Source organism: Cavia porcellus, unplaced genomic scaffold, assembly GCF_034190915.1.
Source record: "Cavia porcellus strain 051 isolate PalLab524CR breed Dunkin Hartley unplaced genomic scaffold, mCavPor4.1 scaffold_20, whole genome shotgun sequence".
NCBI lineage: Eukaryota > Metazoa > Chordata > Mammalia > Rodentia > Caviidae > Cavia > Cavia porcellus.
The window spans coordinates 48403360-48414522 of record NW_026947503.1 but is presented as its reverse complement, the minus strand read 5'-3'; positions in this window follow the sequence as shown (position 1 = coordinate 48414522).

The window sequence follows — 11163 nt, the reverse complement described above, 5'->3', positions numbered from 1 at the left end:
CTAAACTAATCTTCATCTCACTCAGCCTCCTTTCCTTTCTTGTATCTTATTTTCTATTTAAAAAAGAAAGTCTCTAATAGCTAAATCATCTTTGAATTCTCCATTTTTCATTCAAGTCCCTGTATCGATCTGTAAGAACTAGTCTGTTCCTACAGGGACTTGTCAGACATCAAATTTTAATTCCTTTGCAATTAAGATTCTTCTCTAATCTTGGTAAACTCCTTGTAATATTTTTCTAATCCCCTTTGTACCCATTGATCCTCCATAGATCAGATGCTTGTTACCATAAGTCTGAACTATAATAACAAGTAATCAGTTTCTGCATTTTCTTTTGTAGCCAAATAATTTTGCAAGACATGCTTAGACTCTGAAAACAAAGCATTCGGGCCATTACTATCAAATATAGTTAGGACTAGAGACTGAGAAAGTAGAAATAAAGTTCAAGTTCCTGATTCTGAAATAAAAAAGCAATGCTTCTTGGCTGTATTTTAATAATTTCTAGATTTATCCTGACCAACTATCTCCACATGTGTTTCTTCCTTAGGCTATCACCAGAATCATCTGTCTTTCCCATAAATCTTCTTTCCCATTATTATTTGACATATGCAATCCTGCTTGCATAAATCAACTCCGTTCCTTTTAAAATACAAATGTGTCCTTTATGATTCAGTTCAAATATCTTCTCACCATTAACATTTATCATACTGTCTTGGAGACTATCCCAATAAGCATTCTTCAAAACCCTGAAGATATTTCTTATTCAAGGTATTCATCTGGCATGGACCACCTTGTATCATACTGTTCATACCTTACTTAACTATTGTTTTCTGTGGAATTATGCAAATTGTTACATATATTTATATTTTCTCTGGTCTGCTAGATAATAAATTTCTTGCAAGAGTCTTTTCCTAGAAATCTCCATACTCTAAGAGCACATGGATATTCCAGTGTCAGGAACTAATTGTTTCATATATCATTCACTTTGTATTTTAAAAATCTGTCCAAAATTAATTGTGGCTTGTAAGTAACTACTGACAATGAACTCTAAATCAGGATGATAAAATTCTATTCAAGATGTCTATTGAAAAAGAATAGATAAAAGAACCATAATTCTTATTCAAATGCTATTCTGTTAAACTAAAATATAAGAGTTGAAATTCCCCAAAATCATAATCAAATTTTTTATAAATATAAGAAATGGTCACCAGGATGATCTGAGAGGAGACTAGTATAAAAATCTATAAATGAACTATATATTTATTCTTCTCATTCCACCTCTGTCACCCTGCAATGTTAGGAAACACTTCCAGAGATAGCAGTTATAGATTTTCACTAAGCAATGTCCTCAACCGGGATTTAGCAGCCCCCAAACAGTCCTTTGTTCTTCAAAGAAACATTTCCCTAGTGAAGTGGAAAGTGACTGTCTATGGCAGCACCTGTAAGATGTAGCACAGGCAGTCAAAATGCTTAAAAAATTCATTCATTTATGCAATTATATGAATCTTACAAGCTCAGACTATTTTACGGATATGCTCTATAACATTCTTAACATTAGACATCATTTCTATGCTAACAGTGCTATGTAGATTTTCTTAATAAAATAGAGAATTAATATAATAATCTAATAAAGGAGTAGTAGTATAGCATTCACAAGTGTCCTGCATGGCTTCCATTCAGCCCTCACCTTCAGTGTTGGTCATTTTATCATCGTGAAAAACTTCAACCACTGCTTTAGGAGTGGCCACCAGCACCAATTCTTGTGATTTGGCATCATCTTTAAAAAAAACACAAACAAGATAGTTAATACATATTTTTAAAAGTAGCAACAAAATGTGCAAAAGCCTTTGTTGGGAAATTGCTGTCCTTTAAAAAAGAGCAACAATCATAGCAATATTAGACAAATCCACAGTAGCATATCTTCAGATTTTTTTCTCTGTGTTCTTCAGTTGGGTTAACTCTTATGAAAAGGTATTCTAAATAGTAACAGTAAAGAAATAAATCATTATGTGCTAATGTAGAAGGTATTCCAAGCTAAAATGTTAAGCAAAAATGGCAAGCAGGGATCTGTATGCCAGTTGTATCACCACTTTTTTGTTTTCTAAAGAGGAAATGTACAAAATAGATATGTGAAGGCATGAATAGAATTTCTAGATCAAGGAATTGTCAGGACAGGTCATTTTTGGAAAGACAGAGTGAAGCAAAAGAGAATTTTATATTTTATTTCATATTCTCTGAAGTATTTCTAATCTTTCATGTGTAAAAATATATTTTGGACAATTCATACTTTAAATATATCTACTTTACCTTGCATCAGTGCTACTCCTGAATTTTCATCCAAAAGAAATAAATGTATAGATTCACAAAAATACCAGCACAAAACATACTGTTAGTTTTACTCTAGAAGGTAGAAATGAGACACATTGCACACAAGAACTAAATGCCAAACATTGGAAAATTGTTTTAAAATTTTTTTTTTATAATCGTGCAATTGTGTAATGTTGACTAGTGAAAAAAATAAACAATTACCTGAAGCAACATTGGGAAATCTCAAAACTCACTGAAGAAAGTAAGTGAGAGAAAACACACTGGATATTGTATAAATCTATGATAAACCTCATGAGAGTTAAATTGCATAAAATTATGAATATAAGATCTTAATGCTTCATATGTATAATTTATTAAGTAAAATGAAATACTTAAAAGTGTTAAAGTATTTTATATATGCACATACACGATACTTGCAGAATATTTTGTGCTAATATTTTTAATCATTCTACCTACAATATTTAGAATCCAAAGCATATAAAAGAATAAAATGAAAAACAATTAATGTCAAACATTTGCCAGATATGCAAGAAATGTTAAGGGGATATTGAAAACTATAAAAAAAGTTAAAGAACTACCAGTGAAGTAACATTATAATCTACATAAAAGATCTGAACTAATCCCAAATAAATAAATAAAAATAATACAGAAAATAATTATACATATTATGTACATAATTTTTCACTTAATAAAAAATTGGATATATTAAAAGTACAGGGAATCTAACAAATTTTCTGTACATCTGGAAACTTGTCACATATAGTTAATTCAAAATTCTTAATGTACTTTCCCAAATAAAAAATGTATCTGGAGCTGGGGATGTAGCTCAGTGGTACAGTGCTTGCCTAACATGCACAAAGCCAGGAGTTCAATCCCCAGTACCACACACACACACACACACACAATTGTCAAGGAACAATTTTGTATCATAAAAATTATTAAACTTGAAAAATACAACAAAATATTTTTATTTTGTCAAACATCATTAGAAACAACCTTCACAATATAAATGTCACTTGTAGCTACAGTTAACCTGATGAGAAATCAAAATTCAAATAGGTGCACAAAGACATTAAAGGTAAATATATGAAGAAGTCTTTGTAAAAGCATAAATAAATAATTGTTTAATAAGCCAGTCCACCTATCATATGTACTTAGGTTCACAAATACCAAGCACTGGATATTAAATGGCATGGGAAAGCAAATCCCTGACTTTCCAACATGTTGAAATTTTTACACAATACCCCCAATTTCAGTTTCTTTCTCTGATACCTTCCGTCAGTTTCAGTGGTAGTGATATGATCTTTTCCTATAATTTAGAATATTATGCTTTCTCTGAATTTTATTTTTGTTCTCTCCTTCATGCTAGATAGACATTCCCAAAATATGGCCTAGTCTGGATGGTTACAAGAATTAATAGTCATGGAAACTGAAATTAAGGTCATAAGTAGAGGGCTGAGGGTATAGCCCAGTGGCACAAGCACCTGCCTGGCAAGTGCAAGGTCCTAATTTCAGTTCCTGGTACCAAGAAACCTAAATTTAAAAAAAATCACAATCAGGTATGATTAAATAACACAAAGATTTTCAGTAATTTACAAGTCTACTTGTAATGTCAAGTGGTAGCAAAAAAAATGGAGCAACTAGAATTGTTTTGTAAGCTGATTTATTTACTTTGACAATAATCTGGCATAATCTAATAAAGGCAATGATAAAAATATCTATACTATAACTAAGTGTTAGAGAAACCCACTCAGGATACACACATTAGGATGTTTCTAGAATCATTGTTCAAAATAATCCAAAACTGAGATTAAACCAAATGGCCTTCAAAAGAAGAAAGGATGGAAAAGAAATAGCAACACAGTGAATGATATTACTGTGCAATGGAATGCAGAGTGAATAAAACTCAGCAACCCCGAGCAACAGAAAATCACAACATGGATGATAGCAAGCAATACTGTCAAACAAAAGCAGCAACACTAAATATTAACACTATAATCTCAGTTAACAAACATACAAAACTAAAGTATAATCTTTAATTATATTTATGCTTATATGCAATGCGACAGCTAAGTTCATTAGGCAGGCTTGGACAATTACTTAAACTAAATAGGGCACAAAAAGAAATAATATATGAATTTTTCAATTTTCATTAATATAAGCTAAAAACCATCATCAGAAAGTTCAAATAAGAGAAAGTTAAAATAATCAAATGAATATATGGAAATTACTCATACTTTTGGTAATAAAAATGTAAATAAAACTATTTGGAATCAGCTTATTTTATACTTGGTAGGCTAGCTATTTGCTAGTTATTAAATAAGCTGTTGTATGTTGTGGTAACACTGATATAACGTAGCCAATGTTCTGGTCATTAACGGGAAACAATATAGAATGCTTGTATCGTGTGCCTCCAGAAGTTTTAATCTTGAATACTTATCTAGAAACAAAACCTATTAAATTAAACTTAAAGGCAGACTTCAAGGGACATTGTGAAGTAAAGACATTTGAAATTCCATCATTCCATAAATGCAAAGAAGATAACAGAGGCAAAGCTGTCAAAATCAACCTCTCAGGACAGTGGACATATACCAAAGTGACATATCAGCAGCCCAGAGAACGCTCATTTAAAAAGAAAAGATAAATCTTGAGAATACAATTTTAAGTTCCCTTAGTTCCATCGCTGATTCTCCAGGCGACAGAATGTTGGCTAATAAAAGACAGCTTTTCTGACACCACAGGAAGCAGAAGAGAGAATATTTTTAAAACTTCATTTCTAAAGAATTGTCATTTTTAGACATACCTGGTCATTCATTGGAAAATTTCACTTACAAGGCCATGTGCATGATGAAGAAAATCCTTAGAAAGTCCTAAGCTGTCAACTCTGGTTGACTGGGAGACTTTGCAAGAGTAGGAAGCAAAGCCTTAAGGAGCAGAGCTGTCAGGACCCTGGGCAGGCACTGAAGGTTTACCCTGACTGCACTTAGACCAGTGCAGACCAGAAAGTTTATTGGTTCCAGTCATTTAAAGAAAAAGTTGTCAATCACCAGTTGCTCACTGAAACAACTGAGTAAAACCTTCAGTTCCACAAATGATGAACAATACCAACCAAAGACTAAATAGTTTTAGGCTCTATGACTAGATTATCCTCTTAAATGTCATGTGCTCAGAGGCAGGGCTCTTGAACATGTTTGAATTATGAGGGCATTATGGTGGACTTGCAGTTTGGAGATGGAGTTTGGGCAGAAGTGGCCTGTCACAGATTTCCATGACCAAGAAGGGTGTGTCTCCCTTCCCTGCTCTCGCAGTCCTTATCTGCTTCCTGAATGCCATCAGGCAGGCAGCCTTCCTTCCCCCAGCCCATTGCACTATGGCATTTTGTCTTGGAATCCACTGACTGGGGACTGAACACTCTACCATCTGTGAGCCAAAATAAATATTTCTGCCTTCAGGTTTTGGATATCAGGTATTTTGTCCCAGAAACAAGGAAATTGACTGAAACAGTTACTAAAAGACTAAATCATTTAGCTACAAAAGTCAGAAATGGAAATAACACTTTGGGGAAGAATTTGTTACCTGCAACGGTCACCTTGCTTTCATGTGTTTCGCTTGATTGCCCTTATTAGATGTTACATTTTTACACATTGAAAATCCATGGCTACCCTGTGTCAAGCAGGTCCACTGGTGACATTTTTCCAGTATTTGCTTACTTTGTGTCTTTGTATCATATTTTGGTAATTCTGACACTATTTCAATTTTTTTATCTATTATGTCTGTCATGATGATTTGTGATAGTAATCTTTGCGTTATTTGGGGACACCACGAACTGCCCCCATTTAAAACAGCAAAATTAATAAACATTGTGTTTGTTCTGACTGCTCCCTTACCTGGCCATTCTCCCATCTCTCTCCTTCGCATAGAGCTTCCATGTTCCCTGAGAGTCAATATTGAAATCAGGCCAATAATTAGCCTTGCTGTGACCTTTTAGTATATGAGTGAAAAGTGAATCACCACTGGATCACTGCAAATCAAAAACTAGAAGTGATTAATCTCATGAGGAAAGTCAAAAATGTCAGAAAGCAGGCCTCTTGCACCAAATAGTCAACCAAATTATGACTGTGAAGGGGAAATTCTCAAAGCAAATTGAAAGTTTTATTTCAGTGAATATACACACAAATGTGCATAACAGCACCATCACTGACAGGGAAAAAGTTTTAGTGATCTAGATAGAAAAACGAACCATAGCATTTCTTAAGCAGAGCAAGGCCCCAATCCCCTTGGATTCCTTCAAGCCTGAGAGAGGTAAAGAATCTGCAGAAGAAAACTCTGAAGATAGCAGTTGCTGCTCCCGAAGGTTAAGGAAAGAAGCTTTCTCCCTAAGACAAAAGCACAGGAAGCCGTGAGCACTGATTGCAAAGCCACAGCAAGTGTTCCAGAGCACTTAGCTGAGATAGCTCATAAGGGGTCTACGCTGAACAGCAGATGTTTCCTGTAGCTGAAACGGCATTCGACTGAAAGAAGATGTCAGCTAGGACTTTTAAGAGGTGAGAGTAGTCAAGGAACAAACTGACTTGTTTGGGGTGTAATGGAGCTGGTGGCTGTAAAATGAAGCCAGTTGCCATTGTGAAAATCTTAAGGTTCTTAAGAATGACAATAAATTTCCTCTGCATGTGCTCTACAAATGGAGCAGCAAAGCCTGGATGACAGCACATCTGTTTACAATGCAGCTTACTGAATATTTTATGCCCATCAGTAAGACCTACTGCTCAGGGGAGAAATTTTTTTCTTTCAAAAGATTACTGCTCGCTGAGAATGTACCAGGTTACCAAAGAGCTCTGATAGATACAATGAGATTACTGTTGTTTTCATGACTGTTAGCATAATAGCCATTAGATGAAGGAGTAATTCCAACATTTAAGTTTCATTATTTAAGGAATACATTTCTTAAGACTATACCTACCTTACATAGCAACTACTCTGATAGATCTTGACAAACAATTTAAAACTTCTTTAAATGACTCAACAACCTAGATATCCGTAAGAATATTTAAGATTCATAAGGGACATAAAAAGTGCCAAAGTTAACTGGAGTTTGGGAGAAGTCCACTGCAACTCTCATGGATGAGTTTGAGGTATTCAGGAGTTCAGTGAAAGAGGTAATAATACATGGTAAAAATAGGAAAAACAGACATAGAAATGAAGATGAAATTTGTGACAACACCTAAAGAAATGAGCAGGTGCTTCTTAAGAATAAGCAAAGGAACTGGTGTACATCCTAAGAACAATGTTGAAGTTACAATATAGGACTTATCATACTATTCAGATCTAGTTGATAAATCAGAAGCAGAGGTTGAGATGGTTGATTCCAATGGAAATTATAGACGAAGTGACATTAAGCAGCATCCAATACTATAGAGTAATATTTTTGCAAAAGGAAAAGTTAATCAAAATCCAGAAAATTTCATTGTTGTCTTATTTCAAGAAGCTGCCACAGTCACCCCAATCTTCAAAAGTCACTATCAGGATCCGTCAACAGCCATCAACACTGAGACAAAATCCTCACAACCACACAGTTCATGATTCACTTAACACTGATTACCCATGGCTTTTTTGCAATTAAGTATATTTTCATTAAGGTAAACTGAGGCAAGATACATATTTTAGGCATAGTGCCTTTTCACACTTAACAGACTACAACAAACAAAACTTTTGTACGGACTGGGCAATAAAATGTTCATATCACTTGCATTATTGATATTCACTTACAGTGATCTGACTTTCTGAGATATGTCTGCATATTAAATTAAATGTTTAGTGTTAAATAAAAATTGCAACATGCAAAACACAACAGACAAGCAAAACATGGTCCATTAAGAAGAGCAAACTAACAGACTTTTAAAACAAATGAGGTTGAAAACTTATACTCTGATCTGTAAAAACATTAGAAGTCATCAATGGTGTCAAAAAAAAACACAAAAAGATGAAAGCTGACCTAAAATTCAACACCTCTTCTTAGAAACTGAGAGACTTCTTAGAAAATTCAGAGAATTAAGGTTAAGATGCCAATGGACCTTCCCCAAAACCACAGAGTAGAGCAAATACAGAGAATCATGCCTCAGTGGGAGCAAAAGTTGCTGAAATGTAAACCAGTTACAGAAAGCCTCACATTGACCTTGACATTCTGCTTAAGTAGAAAGTCAAGTTTAAATCTACTTTCCAGTTCCAAATGAACAGTTGGAGGCTGAATGTGAACTATCTTGAGACTAAAAAACTTAGAGCCAATCAGTCTTTGAATAGCCATGGATAATTTTATTACCATTATTTCCAAGAGTACCACTAAGTACTTAAAATAAGGATTGAAGAAATATTACTTTCTGCTTGTAGGAGGCGAGAGAAAGGGACTGTTTTATATTGTCTCCGTGGTAAAATGACCACTTAGTATGCCCAAGTATCTGCTTTCCAGCAGCTCTCTATGGAAACTATTTAATAGAGCTAATGAGGTTAATACTCGACTCCAGTTCCTCCAGCCTTCTTTTCACACTCAAGGTGGAAAGAAAGCTAAGAAGCAGGGTCGCACTGTGCATTCTCAAAGCATACATGACTGCATAGCACCAAGAATAAATCTTAAGCTATGTATGAACTTCAATTCACATTAATATTTCAACATTGTGAATAAATACTCTCTTAGTTACTTTTCTCGTTGTTGAAACAAAATACACAACAGCCTAAATTAAAGGAGGAAAGGTTTATTTCACTTCACAGTTTTTAGAAGTTTCAGTTCACACTTAGCTGGCTCCAAGGCAGGATGGCAAAGCAGAGGGGTCCACAGTTTATGGCTTGTCAAGCAGAAGGCACTGAGCAGCAAGCAGAGCGTGCAGAAGCCTATCTTCCGTCTCTCCTTCTAGAAATTCCATCCAAGCTGTAAACTTTTTGGATGTTGCTAGCCACATCCAGGAACATTCTTAATCCCAGCATCCCACATTTAATCCCCCATCACAGGGTTAATCCCAGTATCAATCTTTTTAAATTTTATTTTGAAAAGAACAAAACTAATGATAAAGGAAATAAAATGAGGTCATTCAAAACAAAGGGATGGACATAGAACGTGATTAAAACCTCAATGAAAGGTGATCTATAATGGTTACCATGATGTCTCTTGCTACCTTCAACAGAATTGTCTGTATCATCAGGCATAGTAAAATTGAATATAGCAGTACAGAACAAAATCAATAAAAAAATTGGTGACATTATAGGACTTCAAGAGCAGGTAAGAGTCAAATCAAAATGGATATCGTAGTGACTCGTCATCTTCAGGGTAGTTGCCTATACTCTCAGACTTGATACTATCAAACATAACAGATTCGAATAAAATTAGTCAAGACAAAACTGTAATCCACAACATAGATTCAAATACAATCAGTGAAAACAAGACAGTGAAAGCAATACAGGGCCTCAGATTAAGTTAATAGGAAACTAAAAATGGTTACTGTAGTATATCCTGCTATCTTTGGAATAGCTGTCTGTGCCCTCAAATCTAGTATAAATAGAAAGACTGGAACAGAATACAACCAAACTAAAGGAGGGATGAGAACAATGTGGGCTTTAAATAATGATACACTATTAACAATGTCTTCTGCCTTCCTTTTAAGACAATTCCTCCCCTTTCACTTTCACAGGGTGTGTTGTACATTTTGAATCCCACTAACTCCTTTAGTTTTTAGATTAGGGAAGCAACCTGCTATTTACTTAAGTGGTCCTGAACCTTTTAACCCCTGAGCTTGATCTTAACTTGTATTCCTTTACCTACAAAAGCTTCAAACTTTTCCTTAGTTATAGATGAGTAGCGTCCACTGCATAAAAGCGTCATGTCTTTTCAACCTATCTACAGCTGCTGGACAAGCGACCCCTATTTCTCTCCGGTTCCTTGTCACATAGAGCATTATTTTCTTATCTTTGACTTTCTCTCCATATGCCCTGTTTCAGGTTGATTATATTTCCAATGCAGAGCATCTTGATGAGCCCTATCTCCTGATATACTCTGCCTGTGTTTCTTTTTGTTAGTGTATTAGGACCATCTGGGTTAAAGATTATAGCCAACCTTCTCTGCTATGCTATTTTTCTGCCATTGATTGCCTACTTTTCCCCTTATTTCCACTGTCTGCCCCATTCATTGAGGCCTCTCTGCCACTTTTCTGAAATTCTGGCATGTTTTTTTCTCTCTCTCTAGAATGTCCTTCAGTATTTTTTGTAGGGTTGGATTGGAGGTCACAAACTTCCCCAATTCCTCTTTGTCATGGAAGCATCTTGCTTCTCCATTAATTTTGAGAGATAGTTTTGCAGGGTACATCAATCTGGATTGGAGGTTATTTTCTTTCAGGGCTTGGAATACTTTGCTCCAAATTCTTCTTGATTTAATGATTTGTGTCAAGAAGCCTGTCGTGATTTTGATGAGTTTTCTTTATAGATGATCTGTTTCTTTACTCTGAAAGCTTTTAATATTCTGTTCTTGTGTTAAATTTCTGGGATCTTCATTATTATATGTCTGGGTATCGCTCTGTTTTGGTTGTAGGTGGTTGCAGTTCTGTATGCCTCATATATTTGATTATCATTTCCTTTTCTTATGCTTGGGAAGTTTTCCTTAATTACTTCTCTGAATAGCCTTTGTATTTCCTTTGTGTTTATCACTGCTTCTTCACTCACATTTTTTATTCTTAAGGTATAGATAGATCCTCTTGCTGTCTTCTAGCCTTTGTATTGTTACTTTCTGTTTCCTTGTTATTTTAAAGAGCTCTTTCCTTTCACAATCACACATCACAAACCTGTCTTCAAGTTTTGATA